This window comes from Anomaloglossus baeobatrachus, chromosome 10 (genome assembly GCF_048569485.1).
Source record: "Anomaloglossus baeobatrachus isolate aAnoBae1 chromosome 10, aAnoBae1.hap1, whole genome shotgun sequence".
Lineage (NCBI taxonomy): Eukaryota > Metazoa > Chordata > Amphibia > Anura > Aromobatidae > Anomaloglossus > Anomaloglossus baeobatrachus.
The window spans coordinates 121,968,059-121,980,433 of record NC_134362.1 but is presented as its reverse complement, the minus strand read 5'-3'; the positions used below and the strand labels follow the sequence as shown (position 1 = coordinate 121,980,433).

The following is a 12,375-nucleotide window of genomic DNA, read 5'->3' as shown; positions in this document are numbered from 1 at the left end:
TGTTTTTGCTCTGCAAAACAGCCTTTTCAAGGGTTGGCTTGGGTGACAAAATGTCTTCTGTAGGCGTGGGTTTGTCTCCCTCTCCCTAAGATGTGTCCGGTATAGGCCAGGGTGCCACTCAAGGCCGTAACCAATTCGGGTTATAGCTTCTCGGCCTTTTGGCTAAGATCAAGTGTAGTTTCGGAGGACGCTACCTTGGTCGGTACTGGAAGGTGCCTGGGATTGCACGTCTGCCGGCCTTGAGGAAGTGTGTGCGCCTTCTGGTGACACATAGCCCTCTTGTGCCTGGACGGTTCCCAGGCAACGGGAGGCGATCACCTTTGTTATTTTGAAGTCCTACTGATAAACAGAAAAAAAAAAAAATTAAATCTGTTCTTATCAGTTTAATATCTGATACGTCCCCTCTCTGGGGACCATATATTAAATGGATTTTTAGAACAAGGAGATGGAAAAAATCTTGCTCTGTCCACTCCACGCATTGACCTGGTATTGCAGTACCTCCAGGACCGGTGCACCCCTTCTTAACCCAGTTTCCAAAAGCAGAACTCAATTCACCTGATTCAAATGAGCCCCATTAGTGAATTGAAAGAAAGCAAAAACTTTATATGCACCTCAATTTGGCCAATTCACTTTTCACACTTTCACCCTTTTTTTTATCTTTCACACCTTTTACTTGCTTTATTGATGCAAAAGCTGTGCCAAATAGCAAACTCATCTCCACTCAACTTGACCAACTCTGCTATGTCCCGTGCAGTATCTTATTCTCAGTCTTATCTAGATCATTTGCAATTGAATAGAATAGATCCCTTTTGGACACATTGGATTCAGCTGCTGCAGTGACTGCAGGTGTTAGAAGATGCAGACTTGGCATCAGGTGCTGTCTATCAGAATCCACTCCAATTAAAGCTTCCATTGTTTTTCGGTGTTTTCTTTGAGCAATGATGATGTCTTTAGTGATCTGTTGGCTCCCTCTCCTGGAGGAAGAGTTTGCTTGCTCTTGGACTTTCAAAAAGAGAGGTCATGATAGACATTTAGCTTCTGAGCCCAATTGGGGACAGTCATGGGTGATGAATGTTTTGCAACCTGCTGCGAAGCCTGATACCGCAATATAAGGAACGTCAAATACTAAGAATGGGCGGCCTATGAAAGAATTAGTACTTTCATTAAGCATACTTAAACGGCTAATTGGGAATAGACAAACTGTAAAAAGCCCTCTGAGAAAGCCCCTCTCTAACCTTTGTTAGTAAGCTTTTCTGTAGTCTGCCTGTTGATGTATTTTCCGTTTGAACAGTGCACAACATGAAGTGACGGAACACTGGCTTGTCACAATGTCCCCCGCTGACATCACGATAGCGCTGCTGCCTAGAAAGCCAGCTGCGCAGCAGAAGTTGCTCTTTGGGTGGGATGGTGGGCTAATGTATCTATTCCTGCTTGGTGTGAGTTTGACATGATCTAGAGCAACGAGTTCCAGCGGCTAGCGGTTGATTATTGGCTGTAATGGGGCTTTCTGGCTGGTGCCAGCCTTTCTTCTTAGCACACAGGAACCACAATCCCTACACCATGCTTCGATGGATTCTCTCATCCCAGCCCAGTAAAACTACATATTTCACACAGTTATAAGCAGCCCATGGGCATTCACCTGGATTAAAACCCATAACAGCTCATAGACCAAACAATCAATCTACCACTGGACCAAAGACAGGAAGCTAAATCCACTGCCTGCGGTAACTAACTTAATCCTATAGTCTACTCACACAACAAACCCAAGAGAAAGGAAAAAAACATGGCTTCGATTATCCATCCAATGAAAACGCATAACCATTGTGAGCCATTGGACAATGCAATTGCACACATGGTGACATGGTGCACGGCCCAATGAATCAAGTCTGTACTTCATATTCACGGTTTAAGCCCTTGGGTTCTAATGTGTCCAGAGTACATATCCAGAAAGATTCCCTTTCTTTGTGCTAAGCACAAGTCAACAATACGTTGTAAGCAGATTCTATTACCAGTCCCACACCATTTTGTGACGCATAATCGCACAGTGGCCCAATTAAGATTCCAAGTCATCGAACATGTCCCAGCCATACGCAGAGGAGGCGATAGAATTAGGAAGCTCAAAGAAAGGGAATCTTTCTGGATATATACTCTGGGCACGTTGGAACCCAAGGGCTTAAACCATGAATATGAAGAACCGACTTGATTCATTGGGCCGTGCACATTTTTTCTAACGCCCGGTTCTTTTTCGTGTTCACACTATATATGGTTCCAGTATGTATGGAGTTCCATTCTTCCTTGTTTTTTATTTGTCATGTTTGTCTGATTACCTTGTCTAACAGTTTTTTCTCCCCTTTCTTTACCTTCCAGGTTCCCATAGTCACGTGAAATATCCCTGTTGCACTTGATTACGGCTCACTATTCACTATAGGATGTCTTATATCTAACATCACACTCTCACCCATCAGCACTCTATAGGTTTGTATAAGGTATGCGCTTACACATCCGGTCCTCCATAGGTATTTCCACTTATGTAGCACTATCCCTATGATCACTCATAACTCATACCCTTGTAGTCAATTACAGCCTCCTCTCTCCCCTCTCCCCTTCTCCCTTTCCATCTATAATTTTGCCAGTACAATATTAGTTTACATTAGGCACACACTCACATATTCCTTTCCTTAGTGACTTATTGTAATTCACATTCGCATACAATTCTCTATGCCTGCCCCATTACTACATTCATACCTACTTGACCCTATCCTGATACCCCTTGTCTCACCTTGTTGGTCCCTACACCTGTTATCATCTCCTTTCCTGTGTCTGTCTTGTCACACAACACATTTTAGCATATCCCTTGTGCTCCTTATTACCTGTCCTGCCTATTAGAATTATGTCCATTATGTCCATGCATGGCCCAATGAATCAAGTCTGTACTTCATATTCATGGTTTAAGCCTTTGGGTTCCAATGTGCCCAGAGTATATATCCAGAAAGATTCCCTTTCTTTGAGCTTCCTAATTCTATTGCCTCCTCTGCGTATGGCTTGGACATGTTCGATGACTTGGAATCTTAATTGGATCACTGTGTGATTATGCGTCACAAAATGGTGTGGGACTGGTAATAGAATCTGCTTACAATGTATTGTTGACTTGTGTTTAGCTCAAAGAAAGAGAATCTTTCTGGATATGTACTCTGGGCACATTAGAACCCAAGGGCTTAAACCGTGAATATGAAGTAAAGACTTGATTCATTGGGCCGTGCACCATGTCACCATGTGTCCAATTGCATTGTCCAATGGCTCACAATGGTTATGCGTTTTCATTGGATGGATAATCGAAGCCATGTTTTTTTCCTTTCTGTTGGGTTTGTTGTGTGAGTAGCCTATAGGATTAAGTTGGTTACCGCAGGCAGTGGATTTAACTTCCTGTCTTTGGTCCAGTGGTAGATGGATTGTCTGGTCTATGAGCTGTTATTGGTTTGAATGCAGGTGAATGCCCATGGGCTGCTTATGACTGTGTAAAATATGTAGTTTTACTGGGCTGGGATGAGAGAATCCATTGAAGCATGGTGTAGGGATTGTGGTTCCTGTGTGCTAAGAAGAGAGGCTGGCACCAGCCAGAAAGCCCCATTGCAGCCAATAATCACTTAATAACTTTTTCAACTTGTCATCATATGGGAGGCCTTCCATTCCTTGTAGTAGTCTAGTTGCCCACCTTTGAACTGACTCTAACTTCTGAATGTCCTTTTTAAAATGTGGAGCCCAAAACTGGTTCCCATATTCCAGATGTAGCCTTACAAGTGATTTATAGAGGTTGATCATCTTTACTTATCATTTAAAACTTTCAAACTGGTACACTCAACACATAAAGCCCCCCCCTTTTAAAGAGTAGTTTCCCTGTACCTAAGTGGGGGTCTACCTAGGTTGGAGCGAGTGGACCTTCGGGGTCCGGTGTCAGTGGTGACAGGCAGTGGGGCAGAGGGAACAGTCAGTTCCTCCTCCCTGCTATCATGTGGGGCAGGCGGAGGCGTAGGGGAGCTGGGTACAGGTACATCCCTGGGCACTGGCTCGCGGTTAACCGTTTCCATCATTTCTTCATCCACGGGTTGTGGGAACAGTATCACTGGAAGGATCACCGCACCGTTCTGTGTAGGCCAGTCTGCTGGAAAATCACCCATCATGGTGTGGATTACCTCTTTTTCCTTCTCCACTGGACTGGGAACTGGAGCCTCATCCGCTACTCTCAATGCTGGTGGGCACTTCTTCAGGTGGTCTCGGGAAACCGTGGCCAAAGTCCCCCCCTGGTCACGGCTGATCTGGTAGGCCTTCCCATTCTCCCATCCTGTGGGCTGGACTACATACGGGGTTTTTTCCCATTGATCATCCAGCTTGTGGGCCCTTCTTTTCCGCTTCAGCACTACATCCCCAGGTTGGAAGGAACCGGCAGGCGCCTTCTTGTTGAAGCACTGCTCCTGTTGTCCCCGACTCCGGCACAAGTTCTTTTCAACATACTCCTGGACCTGTCGGTACTGTGTCCTCCGCCGAGTGTCCCATTCAGCTGTCGACAGGAGTGCTTCTGAAGCTTCCAAGCCCATTTCCAGATCCACTGGTAGCCGGCCGGGACGAGCTCTCATCAGGTATGCTGGAGTGCATTTCGTAGAGCTGGAAGGGATGTTGTTGTACATATCGACCAGGTCAGGTAGCTTCTCCAGCCACAGGTTCCGCTCTTCCAGTGGTAACGTCTTGAGGAGGCCCAGGACCAAGTGGTTCATCTTTTCACAAATGCCATTGGTTTGGGCGTGGTAAGGCGTGGTCCGGATTTTCTTGCAGCCGTACAACTGGCAGAATTCCTGGAATACCTCTGCTTCAAAGGCCGGACCCTGGTCGGTAAGCACCCTCTCCGGGTACCAATGCGGTCAACAGAAATAAGCCTGGAAAGCCTTAGCAGCGGTGCGGCCGGTTAAGTCCTTAACTGGGACAACCACCAGGAACCTCGAGTAGTGGTCTACGATGGTCAGAGCGTAGGTGTACCCACTTCGGCTGGGGGTGAGCTTTACATGGTCAAGGGCAACCAGCTCCAGCGGTTGGTGTGTAATGATCGGGTGTAGGGGTGCCTTCTGGCTGGCCTCGTCCTTCCTTCTCAATGCGCAAGGGCCACATTCTCGGCACCAGGCCTCCACAGATTCCCGCATTCCACTCCAATAGAACCGCTCTCTTAACAACATCTCTAGCTTCTTCCACCCGAAGTGCACTGCACCATCATGGTATGCTTGCAGGACTTTAGCCTGGGGAATCACCAGCTGGCGGATCTTCTCGTGAGTCTTTGGATTAATCAGCTCGCGATACAACTTCCCCTGGTGTAGGTATAGCCGGGTCCGTTCTTGCCACAGACGTTGGGCTTCGGCAGGGGCAGCAGGGTCTATCCCAGCAGAACCCTGTTCCACTAGAGTCTTGACCAGGCGGACAGCAGGTGCCTGGTCCTGAGCTTCCTGCCAGTCCTGTCGGGGCAGCGGATCCAGGTTCACCCGTTGTTGGTAGACGTGCACCTTCTCAGTGAATGGCCGGTGAAATGCAGGCAACTCGATCTCTTCGAGGTCATCATCCTCTGGCCCCTCTTCCGACAGGTGGGGCATCCGGGAGAGTGCATTGGCATTGACGTTGGTACGGCCGGCCCGGTACTTGATGGTGAAATCGTAGTTGGCTAACCTGGTCACCCACCGCTGCTCCAACGCGCCCAGCTTGGCCGTATCTAGATGGGTCAGCAGGTTATTGTCTGTGTACGCGGTGAACTTGGCTGCTGCCAGGTAATGGCGGAAACGCTCGGTGATAGCCCACACCAGTGCCAAGAGCTCAAGCTTGAAGGAGATGTAGTTCTCAGGGTTCCTCTCAGTCGGTCGGAGTTTTCGGCTAGCATAAGCTATTACCTTTTCCCTTCTGTCTTGGACCTGGGATAGAACAGCCCCCAAGCCCACATTGCTGGCGTCGGTGTAGAGGATGAATGGGCGGCTGTAGTCAGGGTACGCTAGGATTTCCTCTCCGGTCAGGGCTGTTCTCAGCTGGCGGAAGGATTCCTCATGCTTTTCTTCCCACACCAATGGGGCTACTAGGGATCTACCACCCTTGGTCTGTCCTACGAGGAGGTCTTGCATGGGGGCAGCCATCTTTGTGTACCCCTTAATGAAGCGACGGTAATATCCCACCAGGCCCAGAAACTGCCTCACTTCCCTCACTGTGGTCGGTCTCGGCCAGTCTTGGATGGCGGTGATCTTCTCGGGGTTGGGGGCGACACCTTCCGCACCAACCACATGTCCTAGGTACTGCACTCTGGGTTTCAGCAGATGACACTTTGAGGGCTTCAACTTCATCCCATACTTGGCAAGGGACGCGAACACCTCGGCTAGGTGCTCCAGGTGGGCTTCATACGTCTGTGAGTACACAATCACATCATCCAAGTACAGCAAAACGGTCCCATAGGCAGTCTTCTCTCGGTCTTCCGGTGCCACGGCCACCTGCCAGTACCCGCTGGTGAGGTCAAGGGTGGAGAAGTAGTTAGCGGTTCTCAGCGAGGCCAGGGACTCTTTGATGCGGGGCAGAGGGTAAGCATCCTTATGCGTTATCTGGTTAATCTTCCGGTAATCCACACACATCCGCATGGTGCCATCCTTCTTCTTAACCAGCACCAACGGAGCGGCCCAGGGACTACAGCTGTCCCTAATAACCTCTGCCTCCTTCATGTTCCTCAACATGTCTTTGGCGCATTGGTAGTGCGCAGGGGGAATAGGCCTGTATCTCTCTTTAATAGGGGAGTGTGTACCGGTAGGGATGTGGTGTTGAACCCCTTTAATCTGCCCAAAATCTAGAGGGTGCTTGCTAAAAACCCGCTCATACTCCTGTACCACCCGGTATACCCCTTCCTTGTGGTGTATGGGGGTATCATCAGTGCCGACATGTAGCTCTCGATACCACTCGCCTAACTCCCCCAGGGATGAGTGGGAACCGGCAGCAGGCGGTGTGACCGGGGGAACGGCTTCATGGATCGTGTGGGGATCTAGAGTGAACAATTTGGCAAGGGTAGCGTACCGGGTGGTGCATGAATGCACACATATTGGTTTTATAATCTTATTGTATTACTTTATATTCTTATTTCACTTGTGCATATCTCCACCATAATCCTGGCTAAGAAATATAGCTTTTTTTGGGGTACACAGGTAGTAAGGTCTTCTTTCTATTTCTTTAGGGGTGATATAGCCTGGTGGAACTCTAGACCTCTAACATTATATATGCACCCTTTTTCTTTATGGTTCTTGGACACCTTATAACATTCTTCCATACATATATATCTTTCTCATAAATTATAAATAATTAGGCATTTTTATATATTTTATTTACATTTTCATAAATAACTTTTTACAAAGCATGGGGGACATTCTCACATACATATAATTTTCATGTACGCATTCTGAAAATTTACGCATAAACCGTACACACTCCTTTTTGTAACAATTTCTATAACTCATTCGCTGAACTCTCATCCCGGATATTCATTCTTACACCGAATTTCCTGTTATAACACAACATTCATGATTTTTATTCAATTTATTTTTATTTTTTAGGTTTATTAGTAGTGATGAGCGAGTACTAAAAAGCTCGGGTGCTCGAAGCTCGGGCCGAGCCTCCCAAGATACACGTGTACTCGGCCCGAGCACCGAGCCCAATGTTATCCTATGGGAGACCCGAGTATTTTTGTGAAATGACCACCGGCAGCATGTAGAAACCCTAAAAATGGCACAAAAGTCTCCGAAGAGTGCTCAAATGACATGGCAACAGCATGGGGAAGACCCCTTGAAGCATTTATCACTCAAAAGTCACAGCTGTGAATAATTTTGTCCACGTTTTACGCCATTTTTACGGACTCACCAGAAAACCTTCCAAAATGACACCAAAATGATTTTTCATAGCGGAAATGTTAAGGGCACATACCCAATAGTGAGATAGAGCTAATGTATGTTACTTTTTGAGATCAATACATGAAAGATTTTACGTAAAACATTGTGTGGCACTCCGATGTCCCTGAGAAGAGACGTACATAAAGGCCTCTGAGTCTAATGTGCCCATTTTGAGGAACTGAGTCTTTGTAGTATTTTCCTTTGCCAGGGCAGTCCAAAATTGTGAGGTTCACCAATGCCCCTGCATACAGACGTGCATGATGGCCTGTAAACCTGAAGTGCCCATTGTAAGGAAGTGGGTCTATTGTAGTATAGCCCTTAGGCAGGGCAGCCAAAAATTGGGAGGCTCCACGTTGTCCCTGGATAGAGACGTGCATGAGGGCCTCAAAACATTAAGTGTCCAGTGTCAGGAAGTGGGTGTATTATAGTATAGCCCTTAGGCAGGGCAGCCAAAAATTGGGAGGCTCCACGTTGTCCCTGGATAGAGACGTGCATGAGGGCCTGTAAACCTGAAGTGCCCATTGGAAGGAAGTGGGTCTTTTGTAGTATAGCCCTTTGGCAGGGCAGCCAAAAATTGGGAGGCTCCACGTTGTCCCTGGATAGAGACGTGCATGAGGGCCTGTAAACCTGAAGTGCCCATTGGAAGGAAGTGGGTCTTTTGTAGTATAGCCCTTTGGCAGGGCAGCCAAAAATTGGGAGGCTCCACGTTGTCCCTGGATAGAGACATGCATGAGGGCCTCAAAACATTAAGTGTCCATTGTCAGGAAGTGGGTGTATTATAGTATAGCCCTTAGGCAGGGCAGCCAAAAATTGGGAGGCTCCACGTTGTCCCTGGATAGAGACGTGCATGAGGGCCTGTAAACCTGAAGTGCCCATTGGAAGGAAGTGGGTCTTTTGTAGTATAGCCCTTTGGCAGGGCAGCCAAAAATTGGGAGGCTCCACGTTGTCCCTGGATAGAGACGTGCATGAGGGCCTCAAAACATTAAGTGTCCATTGTCAGGAAGTGGGTGTATTATAGTATAGCCCTTTGGCAGGGCAGCCAAAAATTGGGAGGCTCCACGTTGTCCCTGGATAGAGACGTGCATGAGGGCCTCAAAACATTAAGTGTCCATTGTCAGGAAGTGGGTGTATTATAGTATAGCCCTTAGGCAGGGCAGCCAAAAATTGGGAGGCTCCACGTTGTCCCTGGATAGAGACGTGCATGAGGGCCTCAAAACATTAAGTGTCCATTGTCAGGAAGTGGGTCTTTTGTAGTATAGCCCTTTGGCAGGGCAGCCAAAAATTGGGAGGCTCCACGTTGTCCCTGGATAGAGACGTGCATGAGGGCCTCAAAACATTAAGTGTCCATTGTCAGGAAGTGGGTGTATTATAGTATAGCCCTTAGGCAGGGCAGCCAAAAATTGGGAGGCTCCACGTTGTCCCTGGATAGAGACGTGCATGAGGGCCTCAAAACATTAAGTGTCCATTGTCAGGAAGTGGGTCTTTTGTAGTATAGCCCTTTGGCAGGGCAGCCAAAAATTGGGAGGCTCCACGTTGTCCCTGGATAGAGACGTGCATGAGGGCCTCAAAACATTAAGTGTCCATTGTCAGGAAGTGGGTGTATTATAGTATAGCCCTTTGGCAGGGCAGCCAAAAATTGGGAGGCTCCACGTTGTCCCTGCATAGAGACGTGCATGAGGGCCTCAAAACATTGTTCCCATTGCAAAGGAGCGGGTCTCCTGTCGTTGTAATGTCCATTCTGCAAAGAATGGGCGAAAAAATTTACCACTGGGGGTATACCTGAAACAAAGGCCTAACTCTTGTAACGGTCATCATGGTGGCGCATGAGGAGAAGGAGGAGCAGTCCAGCGATTATCCAAAGTCCAGAAGTGTGTACCCATGGGTGACTGGAGGTACATGGCAAATTCCCGTTACAAACTTTAAATTCCGCTCTCATTTGCTGGTGGTGTGGTGAAGTCTGGCCCAATCCAACCCTTGTTCATCTTGATCAGAGTCAGCCTGTCAGCATTTTCAGTTGACAGGCGGGTGCGTTTATCTGTAATGATTCCACCTGCGGCACTAAAAACACGCTCTGACAAAACGCTAGCGGCAGGGCAGGCCAGGACTTCCAAGGCGTAGAGAGCCAATTCATGCCACGTGTCCACCTTGGATACCCAATAATTGTAAGGCACAGAGGAATGTCGGAGTACAGTTGTTCGATCTGCAAGGTACTCCTTGAGCATCTGGGCAAACTTAGGATTTCTTGTGGCACTACCCCGCACCTCAGGGGCTGTGGTACGTGAGGGGCTGAGAAAACTGTCCCACATCTTAAAGACTGTTCCCCTACCTCTGGCGGATTGGACTTGTGCCTCTCTCGGCTGTACGCCTTGGTTGTCCACTGATTCCTGACCTATGCTGCTAGCGTTTTGTGAGGGGAATGCTTTGCCTACTTCCGTGACTATGGCCTTCCGGAACTGCTGCATTTTGGTTGACCTCTCCGCCTCGGGAATAAGAGACATAAAGTTCTCCTTGTAGCGTGGGTCTAACAGTGTTACCAACCAGTAATGATTGTCGGCCAAGATGTTCTTAACGCGAGGGTCACGAGACAGGCAGCTTACCATAAAGTCAGCCATGTGCGCCAGACTCTTAACAGCCAGGACTTCAGTAGCCTGACCAACACGTTGACTGAACATGCTGTCCTCCTCCTCCTCCTCCTCCTCCTCCTCATCTACCCTGTCCTCTGGCCAGCCACGCTGAACCGAGGATATGACTGGTGTGCATGTCATATCCTCAATTTGGCCGGAGATTTGCTCCATGTCTTCATCCTCCTCCTCGTCATAGTCCTCCACTGCACGTTGTGATGAGACGAGGCTGGGCTGTGTGTTATCACCCACACCCACTACTGTTTCTTGCTGCAACTCATCGCGCTCCGCCTGCAATGCATCATGTTTGGTTTTGAGCAGAGACCGTTTTAGAAGGCAGAGTAGCGGTATGGTGACGCTAATAATGGCGTCATCTTATACCTTTATGATGTTATTGTTTATTCTAAAGCAAACAAGATTTTAGGGTGTATAAAAAGGGAGATTAGATCCGGTGATCCCAACGTATTGTTAACCCTCTATAAATCACTTGTAAGGCCACATCTGGAATATGGGGTAAAGTCCTGAGCAGGTTGATAACCATTGGTTTGAGCATGGTAGGGTGTAGTGCGCATCTTCCTGCATCCGCCATAACCTTCCCTTAGGATATACTGTGCCCTTATCAGATTGGTTGTACAAGGTTGCTTCTCTTATTGGATGGATTTCAAGCTGCATGGATAATGTTCATTTAAATGATGTGGATAGAAAGACTGAAGATATCTACATGTAGTCTGAAATCCATCATGAATCAATACTATTTTACACAGTCATAAGCAGCCCATGGGCATTCACCTGCATTCAAACCAATAACAGCTCATAGACCAGACAATCCATCTACCACTGGACCAAAGACAGGAAGTTAAATCCACTGCCTGCGGTAACCAACTTAATCCTATAGGCTACTCACACAACAAACCCAACAGAAAGGAAAAAAACATGGCTTCGATTATCCATCCAATGAAAACGCATAACCATTGTGAGCCATTGGACAATGCAATTGGACACTTGGTGACATGGTGCACGGCCCAATGAATCAAGTCTTTACTTCATATTCACGGTTTAAGCCCTTGGGTTCTAATGTGCCCAGAGTACATATCCAGAAAGATTCTCTTTCTTTGAGCTAAACACAAGTCAACAATACATTGTAAGCAGATTCTATTACCAGTCCCACACCATTTTGTGACGCATAATCACACAGTGATCCAATTAACATTCCAAGTCATCGAACATGTCCAAGCCATACGCAGAGGAGGCAATAGAATTAGGAAGCTCAAAGAAAGGGAATCTTTCTGGATATATACTCTGGGCACATTGGAACCCAAAGGCTTAAACCATGAATATGAAGTACAGACTTGATTCATTGGGCCATGCATGGACATAATGGACATAATTCTAATAGGCAGGACAGGTAATAAGGAGCACAAGTTATATGCTAAAATGTGTTGTGTGACAAGACAGACACAGGAAAGGACATGATAACAGGTGTAGGGACCAACAAGGTGAGACAAGGGGTATCAGGATAGGGTCAAGTAGGTATGAATGTAGTAATGGGGCAGGCATAGAGAATTGTATGTGAATGTGAATTACAATAAATCACTAAGGAAAGGAATATGTGAGTGTGTGCCTAATGTAAACTAATATTGTACTGGCAAAATTATAGATGGAAAGGGAGAAGGGGAGGGGGGAGAGAGGAGGCTGTAATTGACTACAAGGGTATGAGTTATGAGTGATCATAGGGATAGTGTTACATAAGTGGAAATACCTATGGAGGACCGGATGTGTAAGCGCATACCTTATACAAACCTATAGAGTGC

General features: G+C 47.2%; 1 pseudogene; it reads left to right on the top strand.

The window, feature by feature from the left end:
- The first annotated feature begins 313 nt into the window (after nucleotides 1-313).
- On the top strand, nucleotides 314-520 carry LOC142255554 (U2 spliceosomal RNA; annotated as a pseudogene).
- Nucleotides 521-12,375: the final 11,855 nt, after the last annotated feature.